Source organism: Corvus kubaryi, unplaced genomic scaffold (assembly GCF_017639235.1).
Source record: "Corvus kubaryi isolate FWS band 111438036 unplaced genomic scaffold, C.kubaryi_AGA036_p1.0 66, whole genome shotgun sequence".
NCBI lineage: Eukaryota > Metazoa > Chordata > Aves > Passeriformes > Corvidae > Corvus > Corvus kubaryi.
This window is the reverse complement of record NW_024582054.1, coordinates 30,249,513-30,272,404: the sequence shown is the minus strand read 5'-3', so window position 1 is coordinate 30,272,404 and position 22,892 is coordinate 30,249,513.

Sequence of the window (22,892 nt, the reverse complement as noted above, 5' to 3'; positions counted from 1 at the left end):
GTGGAGTGGTCTGAACTCAGAATATTTCATTGTATTTGTGGAAAGTGTAACTATTTTCTCCTATGCTAGACATGAAGGCTGCAGAGAGATGACAAAGGGTGGTGTACCAGACACAAGCTATGTCTGGCTCTGGCAGCCTCTCCTTGAGGAGCATGTGAGGAGGGTAGCCATGCTCATCTGTCACGAAGAAGTGATTTTGGAACCTTGGAAGCCCTTTGGAAATTTTGAAGCCATTTATTTATCTGGTTTTTTCTGTATTATTATTATCCTGCATTGTTAATATTTCCAGTGTGTAAGGTTTTTTCTTATAAACCATGTTAATAGTGTTGGATAAGATAATTTTAACTGACTGTGTCTCAGGTGGAAAATTTAAATTTTCTTTGGAATGCTATTTTCCTTTTGTGAACTGGACCACCCATCCTCAGAACAGGAATGCACATAAAAGCCAGCAAAGCAGTGATGTGACCACAGAAGAGATTTCTTTTGAATCAGCTCTGTTGCATGGCCCGGAGCAACACAAATTTTGTGTGTGCTTGCGTGCTTCAGACATGAAGCATCAGCAGGGATTACAAACAGAGCAGAGTTTGACCTAATGGACATGGAAGATACATATACTCTCTGCAAGAAATTCACCCAGCAGGCTGTGGATGTGTATTACACGTTCTGGCCTCTTGGACAACTGTTCATTCCTCCTAGACACCCTGTCCCCTAAAAGTAATACTGATTTTATAGAGCCTTCTGTCATGCTGCTGAGACCCTCCCAAACAGGAGCACACTAGGACTAGATGGCCCACTTAATGAATATTCATTACTAACAAATAAACCATAATTTGTATTCAGGCAGCTATTCCTTCCCCCTCTATGGTGGCATCAAAGTAGTTACAGGGGTTTTAAATGTGAAGGGCTGATTAAGAGGAGAGGGGAAGGCAAATTTCACACTTCAGTTAATGCTTTTGAGTCAGTCCCTCTGGTTGAAGATTGCCTAAGTGCAATCGGCTGCTCCCCACAGCTGCTGCTGAGGATGAGAAGCAATCCAACTTGCTCTGAAGTCTCTGGCTAACAGTAAAGGTCATGGGAAAGCAGCGTTGTGGTATCTGACAAGTTAACACTGCAATTAAAGAGAAGCTAGGAAACAAAACCCTGCTGATGTCTGGCTTGTCAGCGTCATCTCTCTGCATGCTGGCTGATACTCAGGACAGCTGCCTATGAAAAGCAAATGAAATCCATCCCTACTGCACAGCCTGCAGAAGGAGTGTGTCTTTCACACCAGGAAAGGCACAGACAGGACTCAGAACTGCTCAGATGCGTCTGTCCTGACCACATCCTGGCAATGTGCCCCTGTGCTGAAAGCGGCGTTTGGTGCAGTGCAGCCATCTCTGCAACCTCTCCATAAAGGCATTGGGCTGTGTGTTGGTTTCTGTTATCCCCAGGTTCAGGTCTGTGGCTTCTTTCACTCCCTTTAACTTTACACCCCCTCTTTTGCTTACCTATTTTAGCTCAGGTTTGGCTCAGGGAGGAGACAGAAAGCACAGGAAAGAGGGGATGCTTTAGACAACCCCACAGAACTTGCTCCCGGTGCAAGGATCTTCAGAAGGTCAGGCTGAAGGACCTGGATCCTCGGTGGATGGAAGGGATGGTTTGATATGGAGGCAGAGTGGGGACAGGAGGACAGTGTGTGTTCTGGTAAGAGTCCATTAGCAGCCCCTTGGCTGCTAACAACCCCTCTGGTTGCCCCCACATTTAGTGTTTTGACTTCATGGCATACAGGCCACTTGAGGGGCCAGGCAGTAGACTGAGGGATCTCTCCAGAGTGGCAAAAGTGACCCAACAGTAGTTTTTGGCCTTTATACCATGTGGAAGCAGAAAAACAGGAGGAGCATCCTGGATATCCCTTCTGTACATCTCCCCCTGCTCAGGGCTGTGCATGACATTGAAAGTACTCATTTGGGTCCCAGCCCAATTGAATCCAAGCTGGTTTCTCCATGATGCCAGGTGGCTGGGGTGGAAGAACACGCTGTAGTGCTCCCCCAGAGAAATGTGTATTACAGCCCCTGCATGTACCTGATGTCTTCTCCCCTTTCTCTTGGGCAAATGTGCTCAAGACTTCTGCAGAACACAATGCTCATTTCTGTAACCCTCCATGTTATCCCTCAGCTGAGGAAGCACTATTTTAAGAAGTGAAATATATCAGTAAGAGGAAAAAAACGAGAACATTTAAATGCCTTCAAACTGTGCAAATCCTTGAGCATGTTGGATGGGATGAGATTCTTCAGTTAAACTCCTCTGTGTTATTCCTCCAGGGTGCTTCATTTCCACTGCCCCTCCCTGTCCAGGTGTGGGGTGTGAGCGTGTGCAGGACAGCAGGGACCACAGAAATACCTGTCTGGTCTGTTCTCCACAGAAAAAAAGCCTTTCCAAAGGGCCTTCTCATAAGGCATTTACCATCCTAGAAAAGCAGGGAAGTGCACACTAAGTACGTGGATAAAGGAAATGCAAACAAACTGAAATTCCTTAGGGGTGTCTCCTTCCACTCTTTCTCAGATACAAATAACTGTAAAAAAAAATAAAATAGTGGAAGGCCTGACCCTGAGTTATTTATCAAACCCAGAGACCAACCATTTGCACCCCCATCTATCTCTGCAAATGATGTGAGAGACCCACTGTCAATCCTGTGATTGGTAAATGCATTCTTTTAACTCTATTTCCTCTCCTTTTCTTCCCTTCTAGTGCTCTCTGAAATGGGTTTCCTTTCCCTTGGTTTATTAGATTTGTCTGAATTTGGCTTTGTAATATTTTTAAGTGATGAAGACCCCTCCTGGCTAGTTTTTCAGGCTGATGGACTGTGTGCAGCTCATTGCTGTTGTCCATGAAATATTATTTGATGCCCTGTGAGAAGAGGAGGAGGTTCTTGGCAGACCAAGAGAAAACTGGAACAGTGTCCCATAGCAGCGTGTGGAAATAGACCCATTGTATTCCTCTGAATTACACTTGAAATATCTTTACTGAACATGACAGGTCAGAAAATGAAATATTCATTCTGCAGGAAACTTACAATTTTATTTTCAAACAAGCACTAAAACTCAAAATTAAATAGCAAGTGAAGTTGGGGAATTTTTTGTTCCTGAAACATTGAAATGGCTTGATTGAAATGCTTCATAATGGTAATTTAGAACATTTTGCTCTTATTTCTGCTTGTCACAATGGTAGCTAAAATTATTCTATTGAAACAAAATGATTGAATCTATCACAGTGAAATGTAATTTCCGGTGAAAGCACTGATGGAATTTGATACCTTCCTGCAGCATTTCCCAATTTTGTCAAAAAAGCATTTATTGTTGTAGAACTTGATCAGGCAACCCTTTTGGACGTCTTATTCCATTGTCATCTGTGATATTTTGTGTAAAAACAGTGCCGATGGACAGAAAGGCAGATTTGGATAACCAGCATGGAGACAGGCATTGCAGAGATTTAGGTCTCTTTTCCATCTGATTTTCTGTTCAGTTGACCTAACAATTTAATCTCAGAGTTCCCTTCGTCCCTTCCAGTATCTGTCTTAGAATGGGCATGAAAGTCTAGTCCATGATGACAGGAAAAGCCATCAAAGCTTTGTGCTGATCATCTTCCTTCTAACACAGAGTTTCTGCAGCACCAGGCCTGAGAAGATTGTCTCTCTCCATCCTGACTGGACTGGTAGCCCTGTCTGCTAAACTCAACGTTTTTTGGCAGTCCCTTTGAGTCTTCCTTTGCACAGGATGCCTCCAGTCCCACTCTGGATGTGCTCAACTTTTCCTGATGGAGGCTGTGACTTTAATTATTTCTTATGGAACCGATCTCAAAGGGCTGTAACAGCCCGACAGGGTCGTGTATAGGGGAGGAGGAGATGAGAGCTATTAGATGCTGCTTCATAAAGTGCTTCTCTTGCTGCTTAACCTCCTTCTTATCCATGCTTTTCGAACACCAGCCAATCATTTGAACCACTTGGGAACTATAAATGTTGAGTTTTTGCATCAGGTAGGCAGAGGGGCACCGTGAGCGCTCACGGGGGCTCTTGGAGCGGGAGATCCTTCCCACAGGGAGCCTTCACCCACCTTTGCAAGTGTGACAGCTCTCTAACTCTAATGCTCCTATTACCTCTAACATCTCAGCTTTGCTAGGCAGGAGCATAAAGCCCACAATGTTAGCATCCAAGATATGTGTCTCTTAATAGCTGCTCACCAGTTCTTAATTAGGTTGGCATATATTGAAGATATCTAGCTGAATTAAACCAGACTGAATGCAAAGCTACTATCAGAATTTCCAGACTTCTAACCAGATTTTCCACTGTTGCCTTGTCTTTATGAGCACAGTGAAATTTTCCTAAGGATGCTTCCTGGACAAAATGCAGGGCACCTATAGAGGGATAATAAATAACCCAGTGCTTGTTCGCCCCCACCCCACTCCCTTCTGCATGATTGAATGTTTCAGAACCTAATAACAGTTCCTGCCAGCACAGCACCAATTCTAAATCTCAACACACAGGGAAAAAAAGTAAGTTTAGACAATATTGAAGTGAAGCAACTAAAAGTTGGAACTGAAGCCTTGGCACTGAGTACGAAGTCTGAAATTTATTCTATTTCTGAAACATCCCAGGCTCCACTTTGGAAGAGCCTATTGTGGATATCTTAATTCAGTGTCTGAAGGCTTCATTACTTCATTCAGGGCTTTTAAAAAGTCTATTAAATTTTCCAATTGCTTTCTCAGAATTCACAATTGTCCTCTGTGACTGACTGGGGTTTTTTTTATTGAGTTTGTTTTTTTTTTTTTTTTTACTCCAGCCTTAATAATTCAGACCTGTTAAGTGCTGCCTGATTTTTTTCAATGCCTTAAAGAGCACTAAAATTTCAGCCAGGTGCTGCAGCTAACTGGTTTGCTCTATGAAAATTCATAGGATTTCCAAAAGACCTGGCTTGTTCCCACTCATGATGCAACTGTGCCAACTGATTCTAACATTTTTGACAGATATGCAGTGATTGGTGAAGGCAGGACAGGGAAAATAATATATCACCAGAGTATAGGATCAGTCAGCTATAGGAACAACAACAAAAACCAGCAACACTGTCTCCAAACTGAAATAGAAAGTAATGTCTCCAAAAGTAGACACTCACTCCTCCAGTGGGAGTCACTTGCCCAGGTTGTCAGGCACCCACGTTTTATGTACCCTATAGGGATAATGTAACATAACCTCCACAGCCATCAAGTATTTGTGCTTTTATAACACTTAATATTATGCAAACTCTCTGCCAGACCATGCCTCAGAAATGCCAGCACGGCCTCTAACTCTGCTTGTGTCAAAGGAGTATTTTTGCTTTTGTTACACAAGGCAGTAGTTAAATTCACCTAAATATGTCAAATCAGAAATGATAGAGTGAGTTTCCTGCAAGACCTTCTGATCTCTTCAAGAGGTGGCACAGCAAGTTGAGGTTAGCATGCAGGTTTGATGCATCATCTACATTAATGAGAAAGGAAGCGAATAACAAAACAAAATGCCTCAATGAATTTACTGATGGATTTAAACACAGTGATCAGGAATTGAAAGTGCTGGAAGTGAAAAGACAGTTCAGGAAATGAGAAAAAGGATGAAAAGAAAATTTTCCACTTGACCATAGGTATTAACTTTGGGAGAAGCTGGCTAGGTGAGGTAAGGCAGGCATTCTAATGATGGATAATCAGATAAGTGAGAAGTTCATGTCATACACAACCTCTTCACTCAAGTCTTCAGTGAGATGTATTTAATTCCTGTTGTTTATCCTTAATAATGCAGCCTTCCAGTACCTGAAGGTAGCCTACAAGGAAAAAGGAGAGGGACTTGTTATGAAAGCGTGTTATGTCAGGATAGGGAGAATGGCTTTGAACTGAGAGTAGATTTAGGTGAGGAAAGATTCTTTACTGCGAGGGTGCTGAGGCCCTGGCACAGGTTGCCCAGACCAGCTGTGGCTGCCCCATCCCTGGGAATGTTCCAGGCCAGGTTGGATGGGGCATTGAGCAACCTGGTCTGGTGGAAGGTGTCCCTGCCCGTGAGAGGGGATTGGGAATAAATAATCTTTAAGATTCCTTCCAACCCAGGCCATTCTGTGATTCTGTGTTTCTCTGATAATACAGGTAGGTGGGTTCCACAGTGATGAACAGAGCAAACTGGAGCTTGGCTGTCCTTGTGCAGCTGGCAAACATAAGGGAGAGGCATGACTTGTATTGTTCTGAAACCAGAGAGCAGATCTTCTGTTTGTGTCTCTAGCCATTAGGAGCTGATAGTTTTTTTCACTATTCATGTCTTGGGAGATTGCAAATGAAAACACTAAGAAATAATACCACAATAAATTTGCATGTTGCAATTATATGGAATTACACAATGAGTCTTTTAAGACAACAAAGACTATCATAATTAAAGTAGCATTATAAAGACATTCCATGGCTTTTGGGCTCTCAGTTGTTTTAGTGTCTGCCTGGGTTAATTGACCATATGACAGAATTGGCCTCCAATTTATGCTGTTTTAATCAAGATTGAGAACTATGCAGTAATGCTGCATCTTTGCCTGAGTATGTAGTGTTTGAAGTACAGAGTTTTACTCTGAAATGGACAGCTGCATGCTGGTGGAGATTTAGCCATTTGATAAAAAAAATCTGCACACTTTCAACTAGTATGTGTCACGTTTTCAACAAGAAGGTACAAAACCAGGAGCTTTGATCTAGTTGTTACATAGTTAGTCATGCCTTGGTTCATATCCTGATGAAAAGGAAACAGCTGGGGTTGACTGCCCACTCAGGCTCTCTCTGTGGACAGCTAACAAATGCTCTTCTCCTTCAGCAAAGTAACAGATGTGCAATGGTGGAAAAGTGCTTTTTCTCGGGGGGAAAGGGCACCTGTGCTTCTATTGTAAGAATAGAATTTGTTCAGAAAATGCATTACTTTTGCCTAATAGGACCCTCTCTGCTTGTCAACATTTTAGTGATCTTTCAGTAGGATCTAAATATTAATAATAGACATCATATTAAGGTCCTTGGTTTGTTTGGACCTCAACCACTTGTTGTGATAGGACATTTACATTGAGGCAGTGATCAAATCCCGGAATGTACAAAACACCCACAAATGTAGGTGTAGCGGTGTTCATTCAGACTATAAACTTTGCAATCCAAATAAATTGGTGCCTGTTTAAAGTGGGCTCGGTTTCAGAAAGGTTTTGTATTACACTACACAGACACTAAAATGCCTGGATGTCGAGCATAATGATTTAATCACTAAGCTTTAAGATCTTTAGATCCTGGGAATTTATAGCACTGGGATACACTGAGGGAAACTAGGGGTTTGCTAGAGGAAACCACACTTGGTTTGGTGCTGAGGCCATCACTGATTTTATGCCTGTGGCAAAATAAAAAATTCTGAAGATGTTATTTCACAAGCAACAAGCTCACCCCAACATGCAGAGGTAGGAGTCTGCTGGTCAGGGATGCTGAAGTTTCTTAATTTCTTTTCTCCTGGCCTTTGATTAACAGACTGTCAAGGCTGTTCTTTGCTTGCAGCCCTGCAGCACTGGTAGATACAAGCAAGACAAATGTTGCTTGGAATGAACTTGGCTGGGGTACTGCAGTCAGTGGTGACCCCAAGGACAGAATGGATGTGTCATTGTCAGTGCAGCTCCTCAGAGCGCTTCAATCCATCAGGGTGGTAGCCCATATCTAAAGGAAACAGAAGGCCAAGTAGTGCCTTGCCACAGGGTGTTTCCAAAGACTGATGCTCAAATACCGTATTTCTTGCTCACTCTGTCTTTGAGACTGGTAATCCTTGAAAACACATGAGATTTGTCACCTAGTGTGAGTCAAACAAGCTCCTTGCTGACCACAGAGCCAGATGGTTGCAATGATTTCTGGAGTCCTTCTCAGCTTGGGTCAAAATTTTCTGTCATTTTTTAAAGGAGAAAATAATGGACTCTGGTCAAACTGGACTGTCTGCTTGCAGGACAGAGCCTGCACATGCTGTTGTGACTATTTTTAGATGTATTATTTGGTTTTTCCTTTCCACAGAGCTTGGTACTCTAGATCAGGAAGGCAAAGGCAGGGAGGGCCCAGCGAGACACAATGGCTAGTGAGAACGGCCCAAGTAAAAGGACAAGAAGGACAAAAGGACAAAAAGGCCTTCAGGAGTGCCAGGGGAGGTTCAGATTAGATAGTAGAAAAAAAATTTCATTGAAAGACTGGTTAGGAATTGGAATAAGTTGCCCAGGGAGATGGTGGAGTCATCATCTCTGGAAGTGTTCAAGAGCAATCTGGATATGGTTTAGGGGTGATTAGGCTGACAGCTGGACTAGATGATCTTGAAGGTCTCTTCTAACCTTGGTGACTCTGTGATTCTGTGAATATTCATGTCCTGCCCTTGTGGGTGCCATATCATTCAAATATGAAACAGAAGCAAATAAAAGTGATCAGAAGAGAAAGCCAGCATGCTCACTACTTTGTCTCTTAGGGAAAAACAAGCAAGATGTTTTTCCATGCAATTGTTATTTTCAGAGACTGAAACTGAATTGCCTGTAAAGTGTGTTATATAAACTGGCACTGTAACATTAGCCATTGCTCTAGAGAATCTGCAAGGTGGGAGGTGGTGATCAGGATGAGTGGCAAATAAAATCCTCATAAAAGACTGGGGCTCCTTTAAGACTGGCCTTTTTAACTACACGGTGAAAATGCTGCTTGAAAGTGCCATTGTACTAAGGGAAACCTAATGCTGCTAGCATAGCCTGAAGCAACCAATATCTGGATATTTTTAGCAAAAGTTTGGCCCTCCTCCTCCTTTTTCAAGCCTTTGGGTTTGTGACACTGTCAGAATAGAATGATTGTAGTAAAGACTAGACATTATGGAGCATATTTGTAACATGCAGAATCCAGTTCTTAGGTAGGGTCAGGTGATACCCTAGAACTGATAGGTTCATGTATAGCTGTAGTACAATCTCAGCAGCCTGGTAATACTTCATCTCATTCATGTGACCTGTTGGATGTTCTTCATTTAATGAAAGGTAAATGAAATATGAAAACACAGGCTTGGAAGAGGGATCCCAGGGCTTTGGATTCAGTCCTTTGCAAGAGCAGGACACCAAGAAGTACTCAGAAAAAGTCCCCAGGCTTATCATCACACCAAGAAGCACTGAAATCATGTCCCATTTGGGGCTGTAGTATTTAAGCAAATGCCTTAAGTGTATGACAGAAAGAGAACAGAAGAGATTGAGGGAATCACCAGTGTCTTTACACACCTGTGATACCAGAGAACTTAATAAACACATTTTCCTTGAGATTATGGAGGAGAGAAAGGGCACATGAAGGGGAAAGCCAGAAACACCTCAAAATCCCTGCTTATCTTACCTAGGGGGAAAATTCCCTCCTAGCCCCAAACCTGGTGTTGGAGTGCAAGCCCTGCACACTTCAGAGAACAGAATATTATTGAGTGCCCCCGAAAATCAGCCTTTCTCTCATGTTGAAATTTGGCTGCACTTTGGTGTCCAGAGAAAGTAGGGAAAAAAATTAAATCAGCCAGAAATTAAATTATGCAGCAAGATAAGAGAGAAATGTGAAATTCTTAATGTCTGCTGCACGTACCAGCAGCAGCCCTGAAGTGTGTAGCTAAAAAAAGAAGTCATCGGCTACTGTCTCTCCTTACAAACCTGCCTGGGTGTATAACAGATCATACAAAATGCTTTATTGTCAGGGAAAATCTAGGATGATGAGAGTAGAGCATGAGAGAGTCAGAGGGGGTGTAAGGCAGAGACATTCTGGTCAGTATTTCCACCATGACTCTGCAAATCATTGCTGGTTTTGCTCTCTAAGACAATCAGGTAATTGTCTTAATTGCTTTTAATTTTGCCAAGACCTTGACTCCCTCAGTGCATCTGTAATTATGTAGCTGTTATGCTGCCTGACTGGGATTGTCTGTCTTTTTTAGGCTATTTTATGCTTTCTTTGTTTAAAAGGAATTGGTCTAGGTTTTTTTTTCTTTTTCTGCATATCCAAACAAATTCTTTGCTGGACCTATTCTTTTCAAAAATAATTAGTAAAATGTTGGTGATGGTAAACTAGAACTTCTAAAAAAAATCCCTCAGAGTGGGAGCCTTCAAGTAACTGCTTGGAGTTGATTTTAATCTGAGCATAGGGTTTTAAACAGACACTGACACCTTTGGCCAACAAATGCTGTAAAAATCTAGTGAGATTCCCTGGAGAGAATGTCTCCTTTTAGCTGCACTGCAAGAAGTGCTTCTTCTTTGTCTCTCATAAGCAAAAGTGAGGTTAAATGTGGAAAACAGCACTGCAGCATGTGTCCCTTGGACATACAATTTCACTTTTACACTGGAGTAATAAAACAGGAGCAGGAGCTTTGTACAGACCTTATGACCAAAGAGGTGAAAAGAGGACAGCAGTGAGCAAATGAAGCCATTGCCTGTGGAGTGGCTACTGGAGGAGTGGGAGAATCTGGCTCAACGAGAAACCCTGCTTCAGGCAGACCAGGGGCTGCATCTGCTCAGCTTCTGAATTCTCAGGTAGCTTGGCAAGTGCTGTATCAGCTGGTCCTTGGATTTGGGGATGGATAACAACAATCCTCACTTTCTTCTGGTCTTCCCATCTAACAAACCTGTTTGAAGCCATTTTTGGTGGGCAGCTGTGGTTAAGTGTTTTGTTTTGGGCATCTGAGGTCACTAATGTTTCCTTCAAGTAAGGCATGTTTGGGGGCAGATGGGGCAAAAAGTGACCAAAGGGTACAGTGTAGAACTAAGGAACATGGCAGAGCCTGTGTCTCCAGCATTTCAGTTCTTTCTGTGGCCTTTCCACAGCCCCACAGGTGATTTTTCAGGGGAGTTCCTTAGCACCTCTCTCTCATTTTTTCCCCACAGGAACCCCTGCTGCTGAGCCCTGTGAAGGAAAACATCACTTCTGTCAACTTTGCTTGTAAGAATGGAGCAAAAATGGGAACAAAGCATCCCATTTGTGTAGCCCCAGCTCTTCCCATGTCAGAGACTGCAGCTGGCAGGCTGAGGACCAGTCTTATCAGAGCAGCAATTGGACTCATGGAGGGTTAAAGGTCTTCAGGACCCTCTTTCCTGCCACCTGTACGGGGAGGGCTGTGCAGTTATTTACTTCATTTAGCAAAGTGAAGCAGCTCCCCACTAAACAGGCTTGTCCTCTGCCCTCCAGCCCAGGGGAGCCTGGATTGTACTCTGGAGGGGTCTTCAGCTGAGGAGACAGCCCGTGGGTACCCTGACTTTTGGGGCATGTGCTGGATAGCCCCAAGTGTGTGAGTGGCTGTAGGGCATGGCCCAAGGAGATGCAGTGGATGGTGACCTTTACACACATTGATTTCAAAAATTCTATATCTAAAACTTATTCCTGGGACTTTTTTCCCCCCCTTACAGTCCAGGATTAATCCCTGTTAAAATAGCCTGCCTGTTTTAAAATGAAAAATACATATGCTGGTGTCACCTTATAGAAATTGCTGTGGAAGAGGGCTAGATTCAATCTGGAGGTCTCTGGCCAAATTCATCAGTGTCCAGCCTGACCGTGTGCCCACCACCGGCAGAGAGCCAAGGCAATATAAAATGCCTGTCCTCCTCATTTTGTGCAAGAGGGCTTAAAAGGGGCTGATGCTGCACCAGGGACATTCAAACTACTTTTATCTGAGAAGATTCAGCCTTTCAGTGGTGCTTCTACTCCACTGCCTTTCCTTCTTTCTCCCCTCCTCTCCCTATACCTCACTGTGAGATCTCGCCTCCTCCCACTGTCTCACTGATGTCATAATGTACACTTGGTATCAGGCTGAGGCTCCAAAAGTGGCTGCAAGGCAGCAGGGGGGCTGCTGGATCAGACATTTGCTTGCAAGGTGGATCTGTAGAAGGGAAGAGAGCAACTGAGTGGTGCAAGAATTGGCCCCATCTTTCTCTCTCACTCAGAGATGGATCTTAATGAAAATCCAAGTTCTCCATGCTAAGATTTTTAAATGCCTTTTCCATTTACATAAGCAATGGATTAAGTCTTGTCAGTGAATGATTTCACTGAAAGTAACAAAAAGAACCAGCAGGTAAAGTTTGGAAATCTTGCCAAACTGCTTGGTTCCTGGGAAAGGGGTGGCTGGTGAGTGGTTGGAAGAAAAATGAGGGATCAGGCCTTGGATGTTCCATAGCCAGCTCTGATTCAGCTGGTAATGCATGAAACGTTTCTTACTCTCTTTATGCCTTGGGTTATCACAGTGGTACACAGTGGTACTTGGTTATCCCCAGGGCATTTAGGAGATTTATGAATATGAGGCTTGAAAAGTACATTGCCATCAGACAATGAGGGATATTGCTGTCTACAGATGCCAAGAAGCATTTGTAGCCTCAGCATTCCTGGTGAAAGGCTGAACACAGAAAATGTTTAGAAATAACAATAATAATAATAATGAAAAAAGAAGCTGTTAGATTTTCCCAAACCTGCAAAAAGATATGGTGCAGTTGTTTTTGAAGGCTTTGGCCATAGCTTACAACTGTTTAACCATTGCTAATCTTATCCTTGTAGAATACAATTTCTGTTGCTGGAGAAAAACAACCATATGCTATTCATTGCTTGTTAAAGGGCATTTACAACAGAGTCACTGTACACAGAAAAGCAGTGCAAGGTGAGGGGTCAGGCAAATCCAGGTTTCTCCAGAAGGAGAAATTGGGGAGCAGAACAGCTTTCTTCATAAGCCAAGCTACTCCCTCAATAAGCTGGGAGAAAGGTGTTCAAATCTAAAAATCTTCAAGTGGAAATCATCCCTTTAAATGCTAGCATTCTAGGCTCTAATTTTAGGATTTTTAGGTTTAACTGACTGACTGTAGTCATTACAATACTCCATTTTTAGGCACTGCAGGTATTGTAAGTCTGATCCTCTTCTAACACCCTGTTGCTAGGAAAGGTTGTGTTTGATTCCTTTCCCGGCAGTTCAGATGGCAGCGAACAAAGTCAAGCAGGCTTACAAAGCAGAACTTATCTGAGAAACATTCCCCAAGTTGAACTTGTGCTCTCTGTCCCTTTTGTGACTCACAGGAGTGGAGAACAAGCCTGGCTGGGGCTGTGATGGAGAAGTGAAGTGGCAAAGAATAGTGTGTGGCTTTGATTGCTGCTGGCTGAGTGCTACAGATGTTGGGGTCTGACTGTCTGTAGAGTGGCAGGCTGAAAACTGGGAACAGTTTTTCCTCCAAAGCAAGCAGCAGGATTTACTCACAGTCTTGAAGGCAGGTAGAGGTGTACAGATCAATTCACTGCTGTAATGGCCCTGCAGTTTGGGAAGACAGGACTGCACATCCTGTTGGCATCAGTGACACAAGGTTCGTGGCAGTGGGGAAATGCCACAGCGCAGTCTGTAAGTCTTCCCATCCTTCCTGATTATTCTTCATTTCTGAAAGACCATCTGAGCTAATTATTGTCTTAGTTTAGCTTGACTGCCCAGTGAAAATTTGATGCAGTATGATGGCAACTGGCCTAATGAGGGAGCAGGAGACACAGGAGATGTGAGACTTGGTTGTGTCCTCAGAAGGGATTGCAGCAGGAAGGTTTTTATTTTCAGACACACTCACACAACTGAGGCTGAATGCCTTCATGGTGACCAAGGACTCCCCAATTCTCACAGGGTTCCTCGTGATGGAATATTCTCCATTCCAGGTTCAGACAGGCATCCCAGGAAGCCTAGCAGGCAGGATCCATGCTGCATGAGTTAAACAAGCATGGTGGAGCATCTACTGACACTAATAATATGATTCAGACTTGAAATTCAGAGTTAAGGGAAGCTTTTGACATATTCCTCTTTGTAGGTAGCCACCAGAGACATGAAAATAAAAACACACGTGGAAAAGTCAGAAATGTCTTGTTGCTTTAGGCTGATTTTAATTTGTTGCTCTGTAGGGAAGGTATGAGCCCTTTACTTTGTGGATGTAACTAAAATTATTACTGCTTTAACTTTGAGTTCTGGGGGTTTTTTGTGATGGCTCTGGAGCTAAGAAACTCTAAAGAATCAATGCACTGCGTTGCAGCAAGTTTAGCAATTATTGCTTGGTTTATAACCAAAAGTGGACGTGAAAAAAGGAATCAGTCTTCCTAAAAAAGGAAGGATGGAGAAGCTGAGCAGTTCAACAAAAGAAAATGGGACGCAGAAATCAAGGATCCTCTGAACACAGAGAGATGTTGAAGGTTCCAAATGAACATAGTTGTTTGCTTTCTTCATTTAGCACGGGGTGAGGAATTTGTCCCCATCCTGTGTGATGGTTGCCTGCAGCTCCTTGTGTGCTGTAGCCCAATCAATATCCCCCAGTGCTTCTCTTTCCAGCCTCTGCAGTGGAAATCAGTGTCTGCATTTCTTCCTTGTGTCATTGGAGTGGGGATTGCTTCGTGTGCTGCAATTGCAGAACATTTCTGGCTAAGCTGCAGAATACTGAGGTTGGCTTTCTACAGAGCAAGCTTCAGGCTTTGCACCAAAGTTTAGAATCAAAGATTACTTGGTGATTGTGCAGCCTATTTCCCTGTGTGTCCCATCATGTTCAGGACAATCAAGACATAGTGACACTGATGGAAAGACCTGGATCAAAGTGTCCCTCAGCATGTTGCTGGTGCTCAGGGTTATTCATGAGAAAAATTTTGGTGGGAAGCAGGGATTTGGTGGGCTGGTGTCCAAACCACTGGATGATAGTTTGGGACCACCTGTCTGTGGGTTTTTCCAATGGTAACATCAAAGAGTCTCAATCCTCAAAGCATCTTTGCAGTAGGAAAGGGTGACTTGACCTTGATGCAATTGCCTTTCACTGATGATGTTTCACTTTCTGTAATCCTGGAGCGAGAAATACCTGGTCTGGCTGCTGTGTCCTGCTCTTAAATGTCCCCCTGAGAAGCCTCATTCCTAAGAGTTGGGAATGTGAGTCTGGAAATAGAAATCAAACAAATCCTTGGCCTTGGCCTCTGGCTCACTCAAAACCAGGCCCAGGCTTGAAATCTCTCCTGATGTATCTTCTTGATTTGTAGAAGGAAAGATCAAGGAAATTTTATGTGTGCACTTGTCTGTTTATTCCTTGCTAAAGCCTTCCTCAAGTGTCCATTCATTTTGTTTTTGATGTGTTTGAGCATTTCCAGCACACTCACCATGGTTTCTCTTGTCTGAAACAGGATTTTCAAATTCCTCTACTGCTGCAATGATCTTTTAGAGTAAACATGGGATTCTGTGTTAATTTGGTGCCCTAGGCAAAGGGTGCACAATATCTACACTCCTTTCCTTCCTCCAGCAGCGGTCATCCTCTGTTTATCTTAATGTCCTCCATTCCCATGCTGCTGGGGATCTTCACTTTTGTATCTGGTTATGGATTTATGCTGTCACTTCAATACACAGATTTTTCTTTTTTTTTTTTTCACTCCACTGATCTACTGATTTTTGTAGTGCTGGGAATCCATCAAAGAAAATTAATTGTTTCATATATTCAATGTATTTGTTAGAAAACCCTTGTTGAGTTTGAATAATTAGAAACAGTTAATTTTATCCCCACTGTCAGGTCCTGGCTCTATCGTTTTGAATCAGATACAGAGATCTAAAGGTAAGTTGAAGCCAGTAGTTTATTGGACTATATTCCTGATGGAGCCAAAGTGTGGTGATAAATTGTTCATAAACCACATCACAGAATGCTCCTTATTTTGTCTTTGAATTACATCACTGTCTCCCTAATTGGCTTTGATATTGCTGTTCTTATTTTAGGGCAATTCTGATGAGTGAAGAATTTTCTTTCTTCCACTTCAATATAAATGTACTATCTGTAGTTCTGTTGCACACTGTTGAAATTTTATTCCAATGCTGTGGAGGACATTAAACCAATTTCATTGCATTAGTTTCTGCCTGTCTGATTTCTGCCCCAATTCTGAGGGCACGAAGCAAATCATTAGTCAGAAGTAAACTGAAGAAATATAAAACATCTATTAAAATACTTTCTGAAAAGTAGATGTCAGGTCCATGCAAGTGTTTTGCCCTCAGCTGGTTCATTGGGCTCGTCTCTCCTGAGCAGTGGTGAAGTTTGTCCTTGCACCAACCACAGAAGTAGCTCAGCTGTCAGCATCAGACATGAGGCCTTCACAGCCAGGAGAAAATCCAGCTGGATCAGCTCCAGACCACACACAGGCATCTGAGTGTCCAAATTTGGGAGTCACAGTCGCTTTCTCTCCAAGTTGTTCTTCCCCTGCCCTGTAATTGCTGTGCTCTTGGCTACTCCATGTCCCAGGGAAGGCAGCAGGTGAGTCCCCATCCTCACCCACCCAGAAGCCCCATCCCACAGTAGCCAGGTGGCTCTGGTGCTCTTACAGATCCAGCTGAGATGGAATGGAACCCCTTCAAGCAAAGACCCGCAGCTGAGGTCATTTCATGCTCTGACTGTAGGTTGAGGCAACTGCCCTACTGAGTGTGTCTCTCACCAAACATAAAATTTTGGGGCTCTGGAGGCCCAAGCACAACAGTTTAGTCAAGGAAGTGTTGCCTTTTCTTGTGGACATACAAGGAACCTTCTGCCCACCTCAGAGCACAGTGAGATTCAAGGGTTAAGCAGTGCTGGGGAGCAGACAGGCTGCAGCAGTTCTGGGACTTGAGCAGAATTTAGGCTGCCTGGATGTCACCTGCAGGATCTGATTAAGGACACAAAAGAAGTGTGTTCCTTATCCATCCCCAGCACTTTCAGGACCAAGTGCCCTCTGTTGGGTCTGGGAAGAGTTTGTCTGGAAGTCTCACTCAGTTTCTGCATATTTAGGGATGGACACATCATGTGGCAAAAAGATGAAATGTTCAGAAACTAATCTACCAAGAAAACACAGTAATGAAACGATTGCAGCCAAAGAGAGACAGCTGCAGCCAGCAAACTCCTTAGAGAGTTGTGGTAAAGCCAGAAAATTCCCTTTGTGTCTGACTGAAAATGGGGATACTGGGGACTGACCTCATCCTGCAGAGCTTTGCCGACCAACAGAGAGCAAGGAGTCAGGAAACCACTGATCTCCTTAGTTTGTTAAGCATCTCTCCTCTCCCATTGCTTTCATCCCCATTTTCTATGACTTCTGAAGGGCAGGATGCCTGACTTTTTAGTCTGTGGTGTCCACTGCCCTCACTCTTCCCTCTTCTGATTCACTGCAGGATTTTACATTTGCTTTATGCCTTTTAAGGCAACTTGAGTTCCTCAACTGGGGAGCAGCCATATTCTGAGCATGAAGCTTCTTGGCTCAGATGTTCTGTGAAAGGAAAGGAACAGATTTTTGCATGGTTTCTCACTACCTTTACTGTTCTTGCACTGCAGATGTGGCAGCTCATGAAAGGCCTGAAGAAATGATCAGTCAAGTGTTTATTAGGGACAAATATGTACCCCACACATGGTCCTGTGGGTATTAAACAAGTCAAGGAAATATGAGAAGTATTTGGACTTCAAGAAGAGGAGCACTGGAAAGGTGAGGAGCAAAGCAGATACAAAGCAGATTGTCTCCAGAGGGACCAGGAAGAATATGTATTCCTTTTACAAAATAGCAGGTCTGATATCTTCATAGTGCTTCATAGTGCACTTTAGAGTGGTATCCCAGCTTTCAAAAATCCTTTGTAAATTTAATCTGTGCAGAGGTGTGCCCTACGAAGGCTCTCAGGAAAACAAATAGGTGGTTTTCAGTGCTTTCTGCCCTGTAAATACAGACAGCCTGCATCTTCCTTCTGAAAATGACGCAGAGTTCAGTAGTTCAAATGAACCACAGTGGCACTCACATTATTTATTTCAGCCCTGTAAGATGAGCTTGACACAAGGTATTAATTACTGAGATCTGTCTCTGTGTCGAACACATAATCAACACAGAAATCTGATTCTGACGAGTGAAAAGGGGAAACCACTATTTGCACACTTCTCCTCCCAAAAGCTTCCTCCCTTCAGGGATGATTTCTGGGTGTCACTTCCAGCCTGTGTTTGTCACAGAGTGCAGGGATTTATGGTCCAAAATTTTTGATTATAAAGAGCTTTTAATAAGGGTGTACCTCAGCCCAGAACAATTTGTGGGGAGCAGTGACACTCTGAGGATGGAAGGACTCTTGGCTCAAGGATGACAGACCTCCCACTGTCAGGTGTACAGACCACCACAGCACCCTCTGGTCCATCCATTCTTTCACAGAGCTAATACACGACTCCTTCACGTGTGCAGTACAATGAATATTATGCAGGTCACCTCTTGAGCTTCAGAGATGAGAGGCAGTTAGAGCGAACCTGGTTTTATAAGGCTCAGGATCCTATTTCTGATGTAGAACTTGAGTTAGCTATTTATTTTAGTTTTCCTTTTTGCACTCCCATGTCAATGTAGAGACAGCCAAGAGATCCTTTGATTAGCCCCTGATGAAGCATCAGCTTCAGCACACTGGAGGTCTGTGCTGTGCCACCCCAGTGTGATTTATGTGGCTCCTGGGCACATCCAATTCTGAAATTCTAACAGAGTTTTTCTTGGAGAGGGGGAATTGCGGGGAGTGACACTTGCTTGAGTTTGATCAATGCAGGGAGAACTCTGGGTGGCATTTCCTGCTCTCCATCTCCACTAATGGACTGTATGTGTTGCTATGAAATTTTGGCAAGAATTCAGTAGGAGAAGTTGTAAGGTAAATGTCTGCAACTGAGTTGCCATTGATGCCGTGATGATTTTTTGCCTTTTCTATTATATACCTTTTATATATACCTTTCATATAGCTTTTGTGTATCCTCAGTGCTCTTAGCATGCATACTTGTAATTCCTTAAGTCTGATAACTTAGCATGGTCCTAACATTCTGTTAAGCCAGGAGACCAAACATCCTGGAGGCCTCACAGTTGGAGGCCAGAAAGCCCTACACTATTCTGAGAAACCTCTCTAGAACACATCCTGTAAACTCAGATTAGGCCCATCCAGGGGGGAATTCCTCAGGATGGGGGGATATCACACTATTCATTCAAACCTCTCATTGGGGAATCTTTGTTAGATATGCTAATTTGAAAGGTCTATAAATTGTATACACAGTCTATTGTGTGAGTGCATTTTGGCACATTCCACCTCGACAAAGTGGTGCACCATAAGGATCCTTATTAAATACCAAGGTAGGACCCCTTTTTCCCTTAACTGTGTCTGGCTCTTAATTTTTAAGACCAGGAAAAGGCATCACTATATATCCTCAACCCTAATGAACTAGCTGTGTGCTTTCCTGATGCCTTTGAGTGGAAAGCCAGAGTACATCCAGTAAATAAATTGCTTTCCACTACTGCCTTCAAATCTGCTTCCGTCAAATGAGCACAGACATGAAACACAGCTGTGAACCTATGCCACAATTTTTCATTTTAATTTGTGATTTTATCCAAAGCAATAGTCTTCCCAAAGCTTGCTTCATCACAGTTCAAAGGTTGTTCAATAGAACATTAACTATTGCTAGTGCTGTTCCTCAGATTTTTGGCTTGCTGGGAGAGCTGCTTGTGGCTGCTTTGCATTCAGAGCTTGGTGCGTGGTGGGCTCATTCAGCTTCCTCACAGATTCATATTTAAGTGTGGTCATCTCTCAGAAAGAAGGCTAAGTTAACTTGCTGAAAAAGCAAAGAGCTTTCTCTCCACAGAACAAAATAGCAAGTCTCTTCCAGTCTCATTTATGTGGCTGTTAGGCCAGTGTGAACACCTGATTTACGACGCTGGCCTGATGTACAACTCTCCGAGACCAGATTTAGCCCTAGAGTTTTTTGAGTTAATGCAAATGGAAACATAGCTGGAAAAAAAATGGGAAGGAAAATGCACCGTAATAGTTGCTAATGAGAGGAATAATTGTGGTAACTGGTGATCCAATACACAACATCACTGAGCTGAAATAGTGACATTTGGATTTATGTTCAGGTCATTGGGGCACTGAAGCACCTCTCCTATGGGGAAAGGCTGAGGGAGCTGAGAAATTTGTCAGGCAAGTGCCAATCCCCTTCCTTTTGGGTTGCAAACCTGGTGGGAGGAAAGAGAACACTGGCATGCTCTTAAGATGTTGGCTCCAGCAATGTGCTGCCTGGGTGACTCTTGTTTTTCATTTTCTCTTAAGATCACAGTGCATTGTCACCTAACCCATGAGGTCAGGAGTCCCAAGTTAAAGTAAATAAATACATTTTCACATCTACTTTTAACAAAAGATATCTGCAAATATGCTTTTCTATGGGAACAGATGGTTCTATCATTTCTGTGTCTGCAGAACGTTTTGTTTTGATAGGATATGGTCATTATCTCTGTTGTTTTTGTTAAGCTTTTGCTTTCTGTCAGTTTTCACCATTATCACATTTTGGGTTGCATTGGAACCCAACTCTCTGACTGCAGCAAAGTGGCTTTACCAATTATTTTCACGATTTCTTAAAATACGTGCAGTTTTCATTCCAATTTGCAATGAAATAGCAAAATTTCCTGTGCCTAGAAATTTTCATAAGCTCTCATTTTAAAGCAATGGGACAAGGGACATGATTTAAAGCACGAAATAAATTACTTGCGCACACTGTCTGCACTGGAAGAAGATGGATTGGGTGTGTTTCCTTCTCTCATCTTAGCCTTGTAGACCATCTTGCTTGATGGAGTGCCAAGCAAGGGCTGAAACGTGCTTTAGACAGCCTTCAGTGCTGTTCCTTTTCTCCTTCCTGACCAGTGGGATTTAACTTGCAATGTTTAGCACAGAACTGCACACTCCGCTTGGTACAGCTTCAAGAGCACAATAATTACAGGAATAAATCACCAATATCTGCACAGTGTTTGCAGAAACTAAGATTATAAAGCACTTAGAGAGCTGCAAACACTGGCAGCTACAGAGGATGGTGCTGGAAGATAGTCTGTCCCTAAAGTTACCTCCCTAAGGAAGAGAGTTAATTATGATAATTATATTCTTATTCTTTCATTTCTTTGGGGACCAGACCTTTGGAAATGGGTCTGAGCTGTGGTATATGTGGAGAAATCTAGAAATGACCCCAAACAGAAAAACTGTGGTTTTCAAGACACCACCTTCCAGAGATGAGAGAGTGAAGGATATTTTGCTTCCTCTCTCAAGCACAATTATGTCTTGATCTTTGAAAATGCTCTGGCTTATTGTTCCTGTAGAAAGTAAAGGAGTTTAAAATGTCCAAAAAGTGCTTATGTCTGCTACATAAAGTTCATTTTTATGCTCTTTGTCCTCTTGAAGGAGTCACAGCTAGCCCAAATTTACAGACAGATTCACTATACAACGAATTTAATTTGGATTGCTTGGAAACCTGCAAACCTGGCCCACTTGCTGACCATCCTCCCCTTGTCCCAACCATAGCAATACTCGGTATTGGAGCAACACATTTTAATGGATGGTGCCTCCAAGTTGTGGCTCTACTCAGTGCCACCGAAGAGCTCTCCAGAAAACTTCACGGTGTGTGTACAGACAACTAACTCTGGGGATTTTTTTGACTTGACATGCATTAAAGAAAAGAGAACCTCAGCTGCTGAGTAGAGGTAAATTTATTATGGACAGTTATGGACATTACATGGATGACTTCAATCCTTGAAGGTTTGTGGAAAGGTTCTGCATCTCCCTCATGTTTCTTGAAGGAGTTGTAGAATCATAGAAACTGAGAATGGTTTAGGTTGGGAGGGACTTTTAAAACCATCCAGTTCCAGCCCCCTGTCTTGGACAAGACACCTTCCACTATCCCAGGTTGCTCAGAGCCCCATCCTACGTGGCCTGGAACACTCCTAGGGATGGGGTAGCCACAGCTTCTCTGGGCTCAGGGCCTCAGCACCCTGACAGTAAAGATTCTTTCCTAATATCTAGTCTAAAGCTACTCTCTTTCAATTTGAAGCCATTCCCCCTTGTCCTGTTTCTCTGCATCTCTCTTGTAGGCTCCCTTCAGGTACTGGAAGACCACATTTAGATCACCCCAAAGCCTTCTCTTTTCCAAGTTGAACAATCCCAATGCTCTCAGCCTTTCCTCATAGCAGAGGTGCTCCATCCCTCTGATCATCTTGGTAGCCTCCTCTAGACTCGCTCCAGCAGTCCAATGTCCTTCCTGTGCTGGGGACCCCAGAGCTGGATGCAGCATTGCAGGTGGGGTCTGAGCAGAGGGGCAGAATGTCCTCCCTGGCCCTGCTGCCCACACTGCTGGGGATGCAGCCCAGGATGGGATTTGCTTTCTGGGCTGAAAATGAACATTGCCAGCTCATGCCCAGCCTCTCGCCCACCACACCTCACAGGAGGACCTGCCACAGCTCATTCTGGCTCTAGCCAAGAACGGGGAGTTAGAGCAGGAAGAGTGATAGCTGATAAGGCACAACAAATCATTAGTGAGATACCTGCAAGGGCTTAGGCAGCCCTCAAGCACAAGGAGTGAATTTCTGCTGTTTTCAGTTGATTGCAGAGAATGAAGAGTGTCACCAGCCTGTTGGTACAGATTTAGACTGCCTTGCCAAGGAAAAGCTTGTTACCTGGGTGAAACTGTGTGGTCTCCAAATAAAACATGTCATAAATGAGAACAAGTGCCCAACATTTATGTGGCCAGGCTGGCTACTTTCTTTCTGTGATAAATACCAATGCTGAAAGGCAAACAAGAAGCAGAATCTATTCTGTTCTCCAAAATTTAGGATAACAGAGTTTCCAAACTATTTAAATTTGGAACCACTCAAATGCTAAAAAGACATCAAAACCAATATAAAATATTTTATAAATATAGTTCAATATGGCTTATTCGTTTTGCTTTGATTAAAGTAAGAACAAATCTCTTATGACGTTTTCAAAACAAAATGGGACAACCTCAATAAGTCATTTACTTTTTTTTCCTACCTAATAATAGTTCGAAAAAAGTATCCAGAGAAGCATTTCACTTACAGTGAAACTGCAG